Genomic DNA, 18,847 nt, shown 5'->3' with positions numbered 1-18,847 from the left:
TCTATGCACTTGGAGATCAGGGCTCGCCTGATTTGTTTCTGTATCCTTAGTAATGCCTATCCCACTGGCTTGTACATCTTCCACAAACTTGGTATTTATTTAACAAATGGATGCGAAACCACCAAATAATGATTTTAGATGAATAGAGTGATAAGATTCCGATTATCTAGACCTGAACTGGATAATTGCCCTCTTCACATTACATGCCCGTTAATTGGCCATGGATACCCGCATTTAGTGCTAATGGCAGTGAGAAGCCTTTTGGGGTTACATCTGAACTCAGTTGGAAAGAATTCTGTGATGGAACAGTAATGTCTACCATAAGCACAGAATAGAAAGAACGCCACAACCCCTGCCAAAAAGTGAACGCAAGGGCTGTGCTCACCCCCTCATGAGGTTTCAGAGACTTATGTCTTCTTATTTTTATTTTCACTTTTAAATTTAATTTTATTATTCTAAATTTAAATTATAAGCATTGCTTATAAAATTGTGATATGAGCTTAGGTTATCAGCCACTGGTCATAGACTCTTCTAAATCACCATGTCTCTTCTCACAGTATGCTGACTCTAGGTCTCTCTTTGAGATTGCCTTGCTTTCTGTCCCACAGGAACTTTGGTCCTTGGAGGATTAAAAACAGCCTCTAGGGAATATACACGGTTGAGTTTTTGGCAGGTTATGAACCGGCTCACAGTATTAGATGGAGAGTGACTGTAATTCAATGGGCACATTCCAGAGAAAATTTAAGCAGGACTGAGAATTCAAAAAATTGCTCATCACCTCTGTAGCAGAGAAAAAGGTATAAGAAAGCAAAGTGGTAAAGGAAATATCCCTCAGAGATTTGCTGACGGACGGCTGACATGAACTATCTGTAAAATATGCCGTAGACCAACCATCAGTCATTTCCAGCCAGTTCTCTTTGGTCCTTGATTCACTACCTAAAGATCCCTTCCCCTTGCCTACCACTCAGTCTCTGAGGCTTAGCCTTCCCAAGGCAATTTATTACCTAGATGGCGTGTACACAATACACAAGTCCAGAAGTCATTACTCATCACTTTTCTGGTCCTCCTTTCATTATTTCTTAAAAGTGTTTATTATTTCCGTCTCATTATTTCCAACAATCTCAGAGCATGGCCATTGGCATGCATTTTCAACACAAGGAAAGGAAGGTAACACTAAATAATGATTTTTTGAGAAATAGCTGTTGTTTAGAATTAACATTTTGACCATAACAGCAGGCAATCAGTGCATCTTTTTGATTTCTAGGCTAGAATATTGGATGCGCTGCAGTGGTATAGCATCTACAGTCCAAACAACCCTTAAATCTATCACCTCCTTTTAATCTTTTTAGATCAAGCCCTCATTACCTTTTGTTAGAAGTCTCTTAATTTTCTAATGGATCAAATGATCTAAAAGACACATTTAGAATAATATTCACATGCCTTACGTACCTTGTAAGTCCTTCCCTAATTCGTTCCCATAGGGTACCAACAAATTCCACTTTACCAAATGTTTATACTTTACCAAAGCTTTGAACTTTTTCATTTCTCTGCATCTATTTTACTTGCCAGTGTCCCTTCCTAGAATTTATCCTCCTATCATGTCTTTCTGGCAAATTACTACTAAGCCTTCCCAGGAAGCTCTACCTTGTTCAGTATTCTGGTTGCATGAAATTTATGCCTACTTGGATCAGACTGCATGCCATATGCAGCATTAGAGGTAAATGTTCCTTATTTGCTGCAAATTTGTAATGGGCATGGTGCTCATTGAGCTGCATCTCCAATCTACATAATTTAGAATTGTTTTCAGATGTTCTATTCTCCTTAAGACAAACAGATTTGGACTAAGTTCAAAACATTCATATTTTGTCACAGATCCATGCTAACAAAAACCAAATTGAAAAGAAGAAATTTCATTTTTAACTTTACCCTATATTAGGAACTTGGGGTCATTCTACTTGCTCAGCTCACCAATTCAGCAATTAAATCCTGGATATGTGAACAAAGTACAAATTGAGTCTTCCCAATAGACCAAATGAATAAAAACCTAAGGTCAAGGTCACAAGAATTGCTCAATAAATATAGCTAGCTGACCCTCACACACCTGTTTTTGCAACTTTGAATTTTATAGGTATATTAATTTGCCTGAAGGAACTGTGTTGGCTTAATGGGACATGATTGCTCCCTGCTGGTCACATAGAGTAATTAAATTTCTGTGATTAACTAGATTATGCAAAAGCTAAATCAGGTTTTTTTTCTGTGCTATTGTTGTAACTGATTTTTCTATTTAGAATGGTCATTGTGACTCAGCCTATTATTTCATGACTCAGCATGCATCATTAACCTAAGCAAACCAACACTGAATGGAAAGTAGTAGGACTTACTAGTATAAAGGAAACAATTTGGTATCAGAAATAGAGATTCAAGACTTAGCTCTACCATTTGTGGGCTATGTCACCTTTGATAGGTCACTTAACCTGTCAAGACTCACATTGCTCAAAAAGGTAATAAATGGAATAATAGCAATACCTTCTTCATAGGATTGGCATAACCATAAATGTAATAGGATATTTGCATGCTAACATAGAATCTAGCATTATGGTAAGCAATCAATGCATGTTCTTGAATACTACTTCTCTAGTTTATCCTTCTTCTGGTTGCCATATTTGTAAAATCAACTTCCTTTCTTGGCCTCTAATCTCTTATACTTCTCTATGTTCTAGTTTATAAAGATGTGATGTTCCAATGCAGAATTCATCTGTTATGTAAAGTGCAATATGTTTATGGTTAGTACTCTATTTATTCAACCTTATTTATATAAGAGGCAACCAACCATGCCAACACTAGATTTAGCACTTCATTGAGTCACTCATCATTATACTAATTTTAAAAAGTCCAAATACAGTTAATATTTAAAAAATATTATGATCTTAATGTTCAATTTAATTAGTTTTGAAAATTGTATATATCCATGAAACCACCATTAAAAAGAAAATATGGGACATTTCTGTTGGCCCAAGAAATTACTCATGACTTTTTCCAGTTGAAAAAAAGAAAATGAAATACTTCACAAATATATGCATCATTCTTATGCAGGGTCCAATCTCTGTGTAATTCCAATTTTATTTCATGCTGCCAATGTGGGCATACCCATTGCAATTCTAATTACCTCCCCCATATCCTGTAAAAATTATTTTAAAAAAAGAGAAGACAAAAAGAGATCTAAAAGTACTATTGAATCAATTTAAAGGCAGCAAAGTCTTGGTGAGCACTGCACCACCACCCCAGATTTCTTAGAGACAGAAACCCTTTCATTATAAGCTGTCTTTATATAATTATTGATATTTCATGAAACATTGACAGGAAATCTCTTAGAGAAATGGCAGTGCCCAAACAGGACATCATGAAGTACCAGATATCACATTTCAGAGTCTTGTTCTCAGCTCTATGGAGTTGGGTTTTCTTAGCGTACTCATATTTGATCAGTTCTTTATGGATAAATTCTTGCTAAGAAAATTTAAAAATAGTTATATATAAATCAGAAAATAATATATTAATCTACAATGAGTTATTTTACTTTTCATTTACCAGAATGCTTACATCCATTATCCAAGATATGCTATTCTAGTATCTCTCAAGTTTTATTTCCTTATAATGCTCTTACCCCCGCAAATGAGCCTTCTTAGACACCAGGCATTACATTTTAATACCGTAAATATACTGCATATGTTTATATTATTGTATGCATGTTTATTTTTTATACATAAAAATAACTTTTTTTTTCACACATACTACCCCTCCCTGAACCAGTTTTCACATCTTTCAGGGCAATATCATCCCCATGGAGAATGCCTGTCCTATTCCTTTTCTCCTACTACCTAGCATTCTGTGTTATGTATCAAGAAGTTGCTCAGCCAGTATGATGTGAATAATCTTGAAAGATATTTGTTAGCCATCATGATAAAGTCTTGTAAATTTCCTTTGACCCTTACAAAGTATCATACTTCAGTGATCTGTATGCTGGGGGACTGGAGAGCAAATTGATGAAGGAATGGCCCCAGAAGCTAGACTGCTTGGGTTCAAACCTTGACTTTGCCATGTCTCAGCTATGTATTTGTGAAGTACTTGTGCCTTATCTTTAAATTGTGATGGTAATTGTGAATTACTTTATGGGTTGGCTGTACCTGTAAATAATGTGTGAAAAGCACTGCAAAATCTGGGAGTTCCCAAGGCCACTCTCACTTCTGACACCAACTACTATTTCAGGAGTTCTCCAAGACTACTCTGAGGTTCAATAACTCACAGGAAGAACTCAACAAAGCTGTTATGCTCATGATCATAGTTTACTACAAGAAAAGGATAGAAATCAAAATCAGCAAGTAGAAGAGGCATGGGGTCCAGGAGATTTCCAACAACAGAGCTTCTAGTTGCCCTCTCCCAGCAGAATTTTGTGGACAGTAATTACTTCTATCAGCAAAGTAGTGTGACAGCATATACAGAGTATTGCCAACCAGGGAAACTCATCCTAGATTGGTGTTCCAGAATGCAATATACCAGAAATGGATTGGCTTTTACAAAATGGATGTATTAGGCTTCAAATTTACAGTTCTAAGGCCTTAATGTCTGAATTAAAGCATCAAAAAGATGATGCCTGGACTCTGAAGAAAAGTCGCGAACATCTGGAACATCTCTATCAACTGAGAAGGCATGTAGCTGGCAGCTGCTTGTCCTTGATCCCAGTTCATTGCCCTCAGCATCTGGGTTCAGTGGCTTTCTGTCTGTATTCTGTGGAACTCCTCTTAATGTTTCTTGGGCATTTCTCTCTCCAAGCGTCAGTGGGTTATCTTAGTTTCTCTGGGGCAAACTCTGAATTTCATCTCTTATCTTAGCATCTCCCAGGGAATTTTCTGTCTCCAAATGTCTGTGCTTTCTCCAAAATGTATCCTTCTCAAATGACTGCAGTAAGCAGATTAAGACCCATCTTGAATGCGCGGACTCACATCTCCATGAAAATGTCTTAATCACAATTCCCACCCAACAATGGGTCTGCCCCCACAACATTGGATTAAAAAACATGGTTTCTTGGGGGTACCTAACAGAGTCAAACCCTGGACACTTGGTATCCAGAGTTTTATTGGAGCTAACTAATGTAAGCACGATTTACTGACCAGCTTTTCCTCCATTGAGTTGATAGCATGTAACCCAAGGCCTCCCACCATAAGTCACATTATTTGCGTAGACTGTCCAGTATGGTTCAGATCCCATGCCATATATCACACTGTGAACACAGACTGTCTGGCATGACCCAAGAACCCCAAAGAAATCGAGGCAGTCAAAGCAGCCCTTTAGGTCATCTGAAGACTAATTCCTGGGAACTGAGGGCAAAGGGTCAAACATATCTTTGGGCAAGAGTAATCCTTTACTGCATAAGCACCTAGAGTAGTTGCCACACCTGTTAAAGGCATGAAAATTATCTATTATTATTGTTTTAGTGGTCATACTAGAATCTCTTTTGCCTGAAGACTACTGTAAAGATACTGAAAAATTCTTTTTTTTTTACTTGCCTTTCCTGGGTCATGCACTCTATGATTGTAACAGGCTCTGTTATAGTAGATACTTCATAGTGTAACAGATTATTACTCATGACCTTTGGTGAGACTCCACCCTAATTCTGCCTTCTTAGCTTACCCTTTGAATAAAACTAGGTATTCCCTTTTCAGGAACATGGTTATAGAAAACCCCTGGGGCTATTTTGACAGATAATTGATCTCATTCATTATGTATTACTACTTTCAACTTTAATGTAGTCTTATTTCCAGGTTCTTGGAGAACATCTCACTGTAACCTCCTATATTCTACAGAAGAAGCTATGTCAGGCATTTTAGCAGCCAATTAATTTTTTTTTTATTTTTTTTTTGCATGAGATAGCACTGATGAAAGTCAAAGTCAGCAGTAGTATGTAGTTCCTTTTTCCCAACCTGCAAAGGTACTCTCTGTCATAAAGCAAAAAGACACAATAAAAGGTTAGCCTCTTATTGCCCCATATCATTAACGTTGGTGCAGAATTACAATGTAATTTGCTTGTGGTTATAGAAATAGCTCCTTTAACCTTGGTGGCTCAATCAGAAAGAATTTGTTTTAGAGGTGGGCACTGCTTAACAGCATTTGCCATTTGCTCAGGCTGGACATTCATCCAGGGAGTGTGTGCCACCCTTCTCCCCCACCACCCCATCTCTAGTGCAGTGGTCTCTGCAGATATATTTTGTGGAGAATGGTGCAGAAAACATTTAGCAAAGTAACTTGCTCGTGTAGAGACAGTTTGCTAAGTGGTCAATACCCCTCAGAGGCTCTGCAGCTAGACGACTTGGATTCATCCTGAAACCAAACCACATGCCCCCCAGACAAGTTGCTTAACAGCTGTGCTAAAAAGGGGATGGTAGCTGGAGACCCAGGTTCAATTCCCGGTGCTTGTCCAGGCAAAAAAAAAAAAAGGAAAGAAAGAAAAAAAGGGGGATGGTAGTAATATCACTTCCTTCCTTTCAGTTCTATGAGAATGGATTTTTTTTTTAATGTTTTGTTCTGTGTCATATATCGTGCCTCCAAAAGTGCCTAGTGCAGAGAGTAACCACATAGTAAAGATTTTTGTGGTACGAATGAGGTTATGATAAGGAATCGCTGACATTATGCATGCAAAGCCCTTTAGACCAGAACCTGGTACCTATCCTATCAAGCACTCAGTAAATATTTATGTTGCCAATAATCAGCCAAAGCAAAAACAAAATAAGCTATTTTTGTTCAATAAAGGGTTGGGTGATGGTTTTACAGGAAATGTATTTGTTATATTAAGAGTTTGTATATTGTTATTTACTTATTCACCAAAATGTCTTGAGCAGTTATCATATGCCATGCATTATTTCAGGTCCTAGGGATTCAAAAGTTTAAAAAAAAAAAAGAAGCTAAAAACAAAGGAAATCCATAAGACTTTCTGCCCATCCTTGGATAGATCTGAATCCCCATGTGCCTATCAATGACCTATAGTTGATAGAGAAGAAAACTGTAGGGCGGACTGAAACAGGATATTGAGATCACTAGTTTTATTGTTCATGTTTTGCCATTTTTGAATCTATCAGATTTTCTAAAACTCTTGAGATACAAAAGCATTTTCACTGACACAAAAATTTATTCAGAGACTCCCTTCTTTATTGCCTATGTCTGCCTTAGAAAATTTCTCAACCAGGGGTTTCAGGTTATAGACATAATTGGCTATTAGTCACTTCGGTGCCATTGTTCATTGACATCCGTCTCAGCATCATCTCTCAGCCATCTGAAAAGCAAGGTCCTAGCTTCTGATTAATCTTTGGCTGGTCATTGAGGATATTGAAGCAGCTCCTCGTTAATTAGACCATTTTGTCTTTAACCTCATCCATTTTCTGGATGTAATAGTGATAGAGGTGCCAGCAATTCCAAGCAGAGTCCTGAAACCTTACTGATCAGTTCTGTGATTTGCTAAGGTACCATTGTTTAAATTGTTAAAGCCAAATTGTTGTGAGTGGTTATCAGTGGGCATTTTTTATCTCCAAGCAATTTTACACATTTATGAAACCTAAGGAACTCATTAAAAAAGTTTAAAAAATAGCCTCTAAAGTGCTTAGTAATGCAGATCAAATGTGCAAGCACATATGTGTGCACACAAACACAGACACACACACCCACATACAATGTGACAAAATAGAGAAATGTACAGTCATGTGGAAAGGAAGCCCACACAGTGATAAAAGGCATGTAGGTGCCTCATTCTACCAACTGCGTAAACACTGCAGGTATCAGCCTCTGTCTCAGTCTTCTAGTCTGTCAAATGGATACAATATTAATTCCTTCATCATAGGGTTCTTGTAAGAATTAAATTGCATTAAATAATATATTATACCATAAGATATCTTGTACAGTGTCTGGTGTATAATGTGTACTAATTAGTGCCAACAAATTATATACCTAATTTGCCATTTTTGTTACATAGATGTTACCACAAATAAAATTGAAAACTAAGATAATATAAAGCAATGTTAAAAAGTAAAATCTAGGGTGGGCCATGGTGGCTCAGCAGGCAGAGTTCTCGCCTGCCATGCCAGAGACTTGGGTTCGATTCCCGGTGTCTGCTTGTGCAAATAAATAATAAATACATAAATAAATACATAAAATCTAATGATAATTTGATCTAAAACAAGTAATTACCTCAGTTTTTAAAAGACTACATGAAAAAGACAGAATTCTGTGCTTCCACTGAACTTCTAGAGAGCGGTAGTCTAATGGTAGGGGTGATTAAACCAGGAGTCCAGGAAATACTAGAAGGCAGGAAAAATTTATGGAGTGACAGAGGCTTGACTTCCTCAGCATTTTCACAGAACCATCCCCCAAAACCTTATTCCATAAAGTGCTACCAAAAACAAAAAAACTGTGTTCAAATAACTTTGGAAAACACTGAATTCGAGCTCCTGCTTGGGGAATCATAATTCTTATTTTGGTATTGAAAGGCCTTCGAAACCATAAAAGAACAGCTTTAAGCCCTTTAACTTAGTTTTTTCTTTAAATCCTTTAACTTAGTTTTTTCTTAACTATCCACATAACTTGTGTTTTCAGATAAAACATATTTTGAGCCACGCTGAGATACAGTTTTCCAGAGTGGCTATTTAAATTGAGGGAAATGTCACCAAATATAGCTCAATAAAAGCATTATTCTCTCTTCTGTCCATTTATCTGGGGTCTGTTTGTAAGTGATTTGATGTGGGGGTGGGGAGTCCGATCAAGGAGGGAAAAGAGAAATACAGCTAAGTAGACTGACTAAGAGAGAACTCCTGACACAAAATTGGAGCTCCCACTTATTTTTCTACTTTCCTTCTGTCCTTAAAAGTGAAAGTACTTGGCCCTTGTGAATCATTAGTGTTGTGAAAAGTCTGTGAAGCTGTCAGCTTTTCTCATGCAACCTCAAATGCAACAAAGAAAAGGTAAGTAATGACCAGTGCTCACAACACTCTAAAGCAAGTTGTGCCAAATTAAAGTCATTCTCTCTGCTTAGCTTTGCAATCAGCATGGAAGATTAAAACAAAGGTCTGCATTCTCATACATAAAGGACTCATCTTTGTTTAGGAAAAACCCATGGGATGTATTTTTAATTCAGCCCTTTGGAGAACGACATCACAGTAAGCACTGTGTGAAAAGTCAGTTTCACAGTATCCAGGTGATGTACAGATACCTGGTGGATTGGCCACCTATGGTGCCTTCAGAGCACCAATAGGAACCACCCAGCCTCATCATCAAAAAAAAAAAAAAAGTCAGAGGCAATGAACTCTTTGGGATCTGGCAGGCAAATCCAGAAGAACTACATTTGGACTAAGTCTGCTTATTTCTTACTGGGAGAACACCTTGTACTCAGGCTCTCTTTTAAGGTCGTTAAATGCAGGGCCTGCAGCTTCTACTTCCTAGACATATTTGACCCCGAATTTGGATACACTTTCCAAATTGCAAATGTGATCGCAAACTTAAATCACATGACGGCTCCCCTCCAGATAAGGTCCCTATTCTTTAAGGTGGCTTGAAGGAACTTCTTGATCTTCCTTTGGCTGTTTCTCTAGCTCCATAGCTTTCCTTTATAATAATGCCTTCAGTTCCCCTTGATTTCTCTCAACTCAGGATATTTGCACTTATTTATTCTCTCCTCTTTCTGAAAGAATTCCTCCACCCTTAATTCCTGTGTTCTTAAGTTTCCCTTAGTGTGGCAGATATGTTAAGTTGATGGCTTCTCAAGTTAGATCTACTGGCTTCAAATTCTGCCTTCTGTAAAATGGACAGAATTAGCATATTCCTTCTAGATGGTGGTAAGGCTAAAATAAGATAATAAATGCCAAGTTAGTACCTATAACACTAAGGGAATTGTTGATGACATCTTCATCACCCATGTTGAAAATTCCAACTGAGGTAACATTTGCACTGGAAAGCATTTCCTGACCTCATATGATTCAATTAGAAGATAGTTAGCAATAATTATAAGAATACCCCAAATGCTTAGTATTTACTTTTAGACTTGCTAACTCTACTCATAGAAAACTGTTAAGAAAATAATCCTAAATATAAGAAAGACATTCATTATTGCATTATTTACAATAGAAAACAAAAATCTGAAGCAAAATAAACATTTTCATTTTAATTTATCTGATCTTGATGGATTATTATGCACCTTTTAAATTTATTCCATTAAAAATAAATATTCAGAGATCCAATTAACGGTAGGAAAAATGTTTATATTATATTGTTAATTGAATAACAAAAACAATTAAATAATGGCAACATACTATAGACAGAAATCCTGGAATTATAAGTACCAATAGACTAATAGTAGTCATTTGGAATGGAAAAATTGGTTATTTTTCTCTTGTATATTTCTGAATCTTCCAAATATTCTGTAATGTGCATCTATTATTTCTAAATGGTAAATTAAATATGGACCTTAATCTTTTAAAATATGCTGATTAAATGAATGAAACTTTTTCCTACAAGTTGGTGAGAATGCATGTCAATGAGGAATGTTACACACTCTCCTTCCTTCATGTTCCCCTGTGATGAAGACATGAGAACATGAAGAAAGGGGAAACAGGGATAGAAAGAGGAGAAGGAAAAGCCTGATGTACACTCACCTTTTTTAAAATGCTCACAAAATTATCCCAACATTGTGGCAAGCTGTTTATGTTCAAACATTGATTTGAGAAAGATAGGAAAGACAATTCAGAACTGGTTGAATCTTGAAAAATATCAAGGTTTTTTTCTCATAGAGGGAATCAACCAGTTTCCTGGCTCACAAAAGAAAATAATGAAGATCTCTTGTTGATTATAAGTCTGTGAAAAATGAAACTCCCTCATGTTTGTCATCTCTGTAAACTATCCCTGTCATTTAATCTTTATATTGGGAGGAAGACAATATAGCATAATGAATCAGGGGATGTGATTTCATTTTCTTATTTCATATTCGAATTCAGTCTAGCGTAATTATGATATTTATGTAGTTTAAACAGATGCAGCAAGAGAAAATTAGAATGTGTTCATCCAGTATAACATTATAAGGAGCATTACTTGATACAAAAGATCACTTTGTCAAGTTCTGGAAATACATGAGAGGTTTTTATCAGCCAATATTTTCAATTTTTCAGTATCTTCATTGTGATGGATTGAAAAAATCATAAAACTATTTCTAAATATGTTTTAAACCCAAATGAGTAATTAAAATAAGCAAACTCAAAGAGTCAGAATCTAGAATACAGATTAGTAGGGTACAGAGTGGGGAGAGGGAATGGAAAATTAAGGCATAAAATATACAGGGTTCCTGTTTGGAATGATGGAAATGTTTTGGTAGTAGGTGGTGGTGATGGGAGCCCAATATTGTGAGTGTAATTAACAGCACTTAAATATATATCTGAATGTGATTAAAATGGAACATATTTTATTGTAAATATGGTAACAGAAACTTTAAAAAAATCCAGTGAACTACACTACAAATCCTGAGTTAAACCATGGAATGTAGTTAATAGTACAATTATAAAAATGTACCATCATCAGTTGTAACAAATGCAATGCAAGGTATTAATAATAGGATGATTATGGGAATCCTGTATTTGATGCACGATTGCTCTGCAAATCCACAACTTCTCTAATAAAGAAAAAAAATTAAAAACCCAATTGAGAAAAAAAAGTAATAAAAATGTTTCACAGTTACAGGGAGATAGAGGCAAAATAAAAATAAAATTACCTCACCCCAGTCTCTGAATAAAGCTGAGGAAGAACTAGGAAATTGTAAAGGAACAGTTCTGCCCTTGACTATAGGCAAGATTCCTGAGGCAGTAATCAGGAATGAGGTTACCAAACATCCAGAGAGATATGAGCTGATAAAGCTTAATCAGGCTAGTTTCACAAAGGGCAAATCTTTTCTGACAAATCTGGTGGCATTTTTGCGTGGCACATAGGGCAGAAGGAATATATGACTAGAATAAGAGAATTCTAGAAGACAGAAGGGCTCACGTGGGAATGAGGTACAGTTTGGGTTTCCAAAGGAAGCCATTAAGGTGACATTTAACCCAAAAGACACTGATTTCATTAGGATACTCAGGTTGGCAACAAGCATGAAGCAGAATTGATGAGTTAGTATGCTTGGTTGTGACAGTGTCACCAAAATTATCTCCATTATCATGAAAAAGTACACATTTGGAGTGTTTATGTTTGCTATTCACAGATTTTTCTAAGTGCTTTTCTCAGTTGTCTATTTATTTTTCCAAAGACTCTCCTTTGGAATCAATGCCATTTGAAGGAGATATATTCTTACCTCAGAGAGTAGCCAATGAGCCTGTAAAATATCTAAATGATAATAATAGGTTTAGTAGGGTTTTCTAAATCTTCCCTCTGGGACATTGTAGAAAAGTGCTTTTAGGTATTTTGTGTACTTGACAGCATGCTGTTTTCAAAGGTTAATGTTGAAATGCTTTAAAATAGGGGAAGAAATAGGGTCAAAGACCCAAAAGTTCAAGAGAGAATCTAACTTTTCCTCTCAGTTAGCCTACCAATACCCTTGTCTCTTCCATCCTAAAATATAATCAAAACCAGAACACACACATAACAAACAGCTTCTGCTTAAATTTCTGTTTTCTAACAAAGCAAAAATTTTATAGAATAGTTCAAGTACTGTGCCAGTTTTCTTTCAATCTACCATAAACTTGATGTTTGTCTTTAAATCTGATAATGAAATTTCTTACAAAAAGTAAACATGAAGTTTCCTGATTATAATGCTGTTTTTTTTTGTGTATTTTTGCATTATTGCTTTCTAACTTGTGCCAAGCTTAACCACCTTCCTCTTTATGAAAATCCCTTCTTTCCTGGCTTCCATATAGACCTTCAAATGTGTCCACACCAAATTCTAAGAATTAGGCATGACTACTATGTTAGATTACATGACAAAGGGGAATTAGGGTTACAAGTGGAATTAAGGTTGCAAATCAGCTGTTTTAAAATCGGGAGGGCATCCTAGATTATCTAGGTCAGCCCTATTTAATCACAACTGTACTTAAAATTGAAAGATGGAGGTAAAAGAGAGAGTAAAAGGGAGATGTGGCCACGATAGACTGATCAATGCCATTTTATGTGAGAAAGGCTCAGCATGCTGTTGTTGGCTTTGAAGGTGGACATAGGGGCCACAGCCAAGGAATTGTGGCAGCCTTTAGCAGGAGGAAAAGGGAAGGAGCCTCTGGAAGGGAGTGAAACCCTGTCAACACATTGATGTCTGCCTCAGTGTGACCCATGTTGGACTTCAGACCTACAGAATTCTAAGCAAATATACTTGTGTGTTTTTTGTTTTCAAAGAGGGAAAAAGCTTATCATTAGGCATGTAGGAGGAGAGCAGATGGCCTATGGGCCTCAAATCTGTCTTTCTAAACTGCAGCAATTCTGATAGTTTTATTAGAAAAAAGATGGGCAGGGTTTAGGATAATGAGCATGGTGGCCCCAGATGATGTAATTAGAGGTGATCTAATTATTGAGCATGTGCAGATTGATAACATGCTTAGTCACAGAACATATGTAAGATAATGGCAGCCTTAATATGATGATGGGCATGGTTTTTAGTATTATAATGAGGTATAGGTGACTTTTAAGTTAAAGTTTAAGCTACTGAGCATGTTAGGTGGGCCTATTTTGGTTAAAGCCAGTCTAGGTTACCAAGATAACTGCGGACTAGAGGTGGGTTAGTTCTGGACTGACCCAAGAGCCTTCATTAATAAACGTTAGGGCTGTCTTTAGTAATTACAAGACTTTAAAATTGAAAAACAAGATAATGGGTACAAATGAAAATTAGTTACAAGATTTTTACAGTAACAGGGCAGATGATAAAAACTATACAATCATTATCAGAGATCAAGGTAACTGAATTATAATTTAGAGATTTCCTTCTGTCTAGTCCAATGTATCAGAAAGCAGAAAGGAATATCCATACAATTATTCAGTAATCAAAATCCCCCCTTAAATTGTAATTTCTCGCTGATAATTTCTCCTTCTCATTTGATAATTATCTCTCAATCTTGAGGAATATCTGGGCGATGACTTTTCCAGCTGCTTCAGGGCTGAAAAAGGGCATTGCCATTAAGGGGCAGAGGGTTGAAATGATGAAACTGGTGGTTGTTCTTGGAGAGTCCTGTAGTTCTGGGTTTCAGGGCTTCTCTGGAGAACAGTCTGGAGGCTTTAAGTTTCTGAAAAACAAACTTAATAAGTAAAATTTTGTAGTGCCCAGGATATTTTTCCAGGTTTCCAGGAATACTGTTGGATGGGATTTGCCATATTTGTGACAGTTTGTAATATCTGGCTGTAACTTGCATAAAAGTAACCTCCAGAATAACCTCTTGACTCAATTTGAAGTCTCTTAGTCATTGAAACTCTATTTCTTTCCCCCTTTTGGTCAACTAATGTATGATGCCAGGGCCAGGCTTATCCTTGGGACTTATGTCTCATGATTCCAGGGCCAGTTATGTCCCACGATGCCAGGGCCAATTGTATTTTACAATGCTAGGGCCAGGCTTACACCCCTAGAAATTATGTCCCACATAGGGGGAAAGTTCAGAGTTTGACTTAGAAAGAGACCACATTTGAATAATAGCAGAAATTTTCTGGAGATGACTCTTAGGCACTAATTATAAGTGGGTTCAGTTTGCTATTACAGAAATAAGTTTCATGAGGGCAAGCCTCAATATTAAGTCCTTGGCTTATAAATTGGGAGACACTCTTGCTCCTGGAATTTCCCAGGTGGGGAAGCTTAATAGTTCTATTTTTCCCAGTCTCTCAAGGGACTTTGTAGATACTTATTTATTTTCTGCCCAAAATACTCTGAAATGCATCATGGTATAAAATTAACTTGTACACAATATTAAGATTTTGTTTTTACTCTAAGTTCTATGTCAAATAAAGTTACTAGCTTATACAAAAAGCAAAGCATTTCAGAGTTTAAAGATAACAGCTAAAACTTACAATCTAAGCTCTAATTTTTATAAACATTTTAAAATGAAGCTACTTTCATGAGTTAAACATTAGACAGTTATTCTATATTATGAAACCATAGCAGAGGTTTTATTTTGTTTCACTTTCACACATTTATCAGAGTTATGCTAATTAACAGATAAAATATAATATATATATTTGTCCTGCCTCTCTTCTAAAGTTCTTCTTTGTTACAAATAGAGCTCTTACCTATAGCTGACCACATATACTTTTATTTATTTATTTTTTTACATGGGCAGGCACTGGGAATCGAACCCAGGTCCTCTGGCATGGCAGACAAGCATTCTTGCCTGCTGAGATATACTTTTAGAGAAATATTACAGCAAAGCAGTGCAACTGACAAGTACATTAGCTTTTTGTAGAATAATTTAAAACATGACTAATAACACCATACCATTTTTTTAACCATATACAGATCAGTATCAGGATATAACATGGACAATTATAACATTATCAATTTTTTAGGAATTTTATATGATTGCTAAATACATGAATAATATTTTACCTATACAAATTTAACCACCAACAGAATAGAAAATTGATTTTAACCACTGTAATATTTCCCAAAAACTCCTATGCTATGTGTTAAACTTTTTTCACACTTTATTTTTAAAATGGGAAAGAACAAATTATTTATAACAGTTTCTCCCTTAACAGTGAGAAGACCTGTCTTCTGAAATAAAGGATGATAAGGCCGATGATAAGGCCATTTACACAGATTTTATTCTGATGTAAAATCTTTGTTTTCTAGACAGAGCATTTGGATGATTGAGAAAAACTTTCTTAAAATTTTACATTAAGAGCTGAATAACAATCCACATTATTTTAACAGAAAGAGAATTAAATTTTAGTTTTGTATGAATATGCCATTTGGCACAAAACCTTTTTTTTAATATATGATAAGCAGACATTAAATTTTGGTCAGCACTGATTATGACAATCAGAATTCACTTTTGTAAACTCCTTTTTTACAACTGTTTATATTCATTCAAAGCTTGTAGTCAACAATTATAACTTACAAAACTTACTTCCCCCAATTCTCTATCACTTTCTATATCCATTCAGAGCTTGTAGTCAACAGTGACTATAACATACAAAATTAATTTTCTTAAACTTTCTACCACCTTGTATATCCATTCCACCTAAAGTTTTTTATTAATCCAGATTCCACATAATCAGAAATAAATATGATAATAAATTCACCATGCTTTATGAACCTGCATGCTTCCTTCCAATAACATTATTCATGAAGGGGAGAACAGACAGAGATACCACAAAATAATGGAAGAGGGAAGAAATTTGTGTTTAGGCTTGGAACACAGCCAGACATTTATATACTTTATATTCAGAAAACACAAATTATTACTTTACAATATGTCTAAAATCTCTCAGTCCAATTCAACACTACCTTCAAAGGTCAGAAAAGCTCCAAGTTTGAAATATAATCAGCTTTTTGATATTTAAGGGATTTATAATGGCTTCTAAATAAACTAGTACAGAGTTCTATCTATTTAAATGTTACTTTTTTATATAAAGATCTTGCAAGTGTCACCTCTTCTATGAGTTCTTCTTAGGTCATTCCTTTTATATCTGCTTTTAAAATTCTTCCAGCATTTTTATTTCTTCATTACCATTGTCTTATAGTATACCCTATCACGCAGATATTCTACCTACAATATAGACTCTTTGAAGCTAAGAATTAGGTTTTCTCTATTTATGACAGAATTTACCAACAAAGTATACTGATTGACATTAACAAAGCCACTACAAATTCAAATTCTACCACATACTGAGGTAACAAATGGCCAAGTAACCAAAAGCCAGATTCCTCAAAATCCAGGTCATCAAAGTTACAGAAAAATCCATTTATATGTCTTACTAAATTTACCTGATTTCTTAACTAGAACATATTTGAAGCATTAGTATATTTTTAATTTTATTATGCTTTATGTCAGTGTTATCATTACCAGGTACAATGCTCAGTTTATGTAACAAACTATCTAGTTAGGCTCATTTAAGAGGAATTTTGAGAACAAATTTATAATACTAGCTTATTTTTTCAGTAAGCCTGTGTAAATTTAGGGTGAACATACCTGAGCAGGATAAAATCACATTTGTTCAATTCAAAATTTATGATGAAATTCTTTTTATTGGAGGTTGAAAAAAATCTTTGTTTTCATAATATCTTAAAATTACAAACAGTTTTAAAAGTACATTGACTATCAAGTTCTGGAAAATATACTGCAATTGTTTAATTTGTTCCAAGCCTAAATCCAGGAAAACTTTTCCATATCTCTTAAAGATCTTTCATTTTACTTACTGAAATGTGGTAATTAACTAGAGTTTATCCAGTTACTCCTATCCCAAGGCTATTTATATTTCAATAATGATCTGATTACTACAGTTAACGTTGTGAAGGTATTATTAGAAAAACATAATATTAACAAACACGGCCTGTTCTGTAGCAATTTTTTATGCTTACTATTTCTAATTTCTAAACCAGTAAAATAAATAAATAAATAAAGCACACCTCCCCCATCTTTCTGTATCTAGTCCTCCCTCCATGACTGCTGAAGGTTGTTAGATTTTGGGGCAGAATGAAGCCTGGCTTGCTGAAAGTTTTAGGTGAGAACCATGGAATTTTGAGGGTTCCTGTGCTCTTCTTTATTTCCAATTATTAGATTTATTTTGCTAAAAGTTGTGACTATGACCATTGGAAAAAAAGTCTTTGCTTTTTCCAGATACAGCCTTTTGGCAGTTTTCTGCTGGCTTAGGGAAATTCCAGGGGTGGTTTCTTTCTAATGTCCAGGTTTGTTTACAGTAATTACAAAACTAATGTTTTGAAAATTGTTGTTCAGAGGGTTTTTTCTCCTTCACTCTTTTACTTCAGAAGTATCAATTTATATAAACCTTATATAAGACTGTCTATTTATTTCCAACTGAGCTTTTTAAAGAATTTTTGCTCCTTTGTTGTTACCATCCAGAAGTATGAGAACATACATTGAACAGGCAGACGGTCACAAATAGAAAATTAGTTATACAGGAAACAGAAACACAGAAATACTTTTGAAAGAGACAAATAAAAGAATTGATAGATAATCTCATACCATTTTTACCTTTTTGCAGAACATTTTTAACTGCAGCATCTTTAATGTTAACTGTAATGGTAGTACTTTCATTTTAAATCACTGTGGGACCAGATTATGTTACAGAAATAAGCCTTTTTATTTTAATAGACTCAACCAATTTTTTTCAATTTTCAATACAGCCCAAAGATTCCTTTTTAAAGAATTTCCATAATCAGTAACCAGTTAGGAACATTTGACCAATACAAATGCAAGGACATACCAACCAACAAATTAAAACAGACACAACACTTATTATATTTAAGTACCATCCAATTAATAACTAGACCATATATACCAACTAACAATTAAACAAGGCATTAAATGCTTAACATACTGATTAACAATCAAACATGCACTAAACTCTTACTATACTAGGTAACACACCAACTAGCACTTGACCGGGCCTACTTAATATCATTAAATACCAATTAATTGTTGGATTACTTATTTTTTAGGAGTATACTCAACAGACAAATTTAGGTCAGGGCTTCAAACCCTGTACAGCATGGTACCCAGAAAACAGAAAGATGTAGAGGTCAGATTAAGGGGCTCATTCTGGAAGGGTGACCTGGCCTAGGTCAAGGGGATTCAAACCACCAATTTACTCCCTGATCCACTTTTACCTTGATGACCCATTCACTCAG

General features: G+C 35.4%; 1 protein-coding gene and 1 pseudogene across 3 annotated transcripts in view; one reads left to right on the top strand and one right to left on the bottom strand.

The window, feature by feature from the left end:
* Positions 1-18,847, top strand: part of CNTN6 (contactin 6) — a 386,131-nt gene that overhangs the window by 119,374 nt on the left and 247,910 nt on the right. The window lies entirely within an intron of this gene.
* Positions 3,049-3,143, bottom strand: LOC143658152 (U6 spliceosomal RNA; annotated as a pseudogene).

The sequence above is a fragment of the Tamandua tetradactyla genome, chromosome 15 (assembly GCF_023851605.1).
Source record: "Tamandua tetradactyla isolate mTamTet1 chromosome 15, mTamTet1.pri, whole genome shotgun sequence".
NCBI classification, from domain to species: domain Eukaryota; kingdom Metazoa; phylum Chordata; class Mammalia; order Pilosa; family Myrmecophagidae; genus Tamandua; species Tamandua tetradactyla.
Note: the sequence above shows the minus strand (reverse complement) of the source record. Positions and strands in the feature narration are given on the sequence as shown.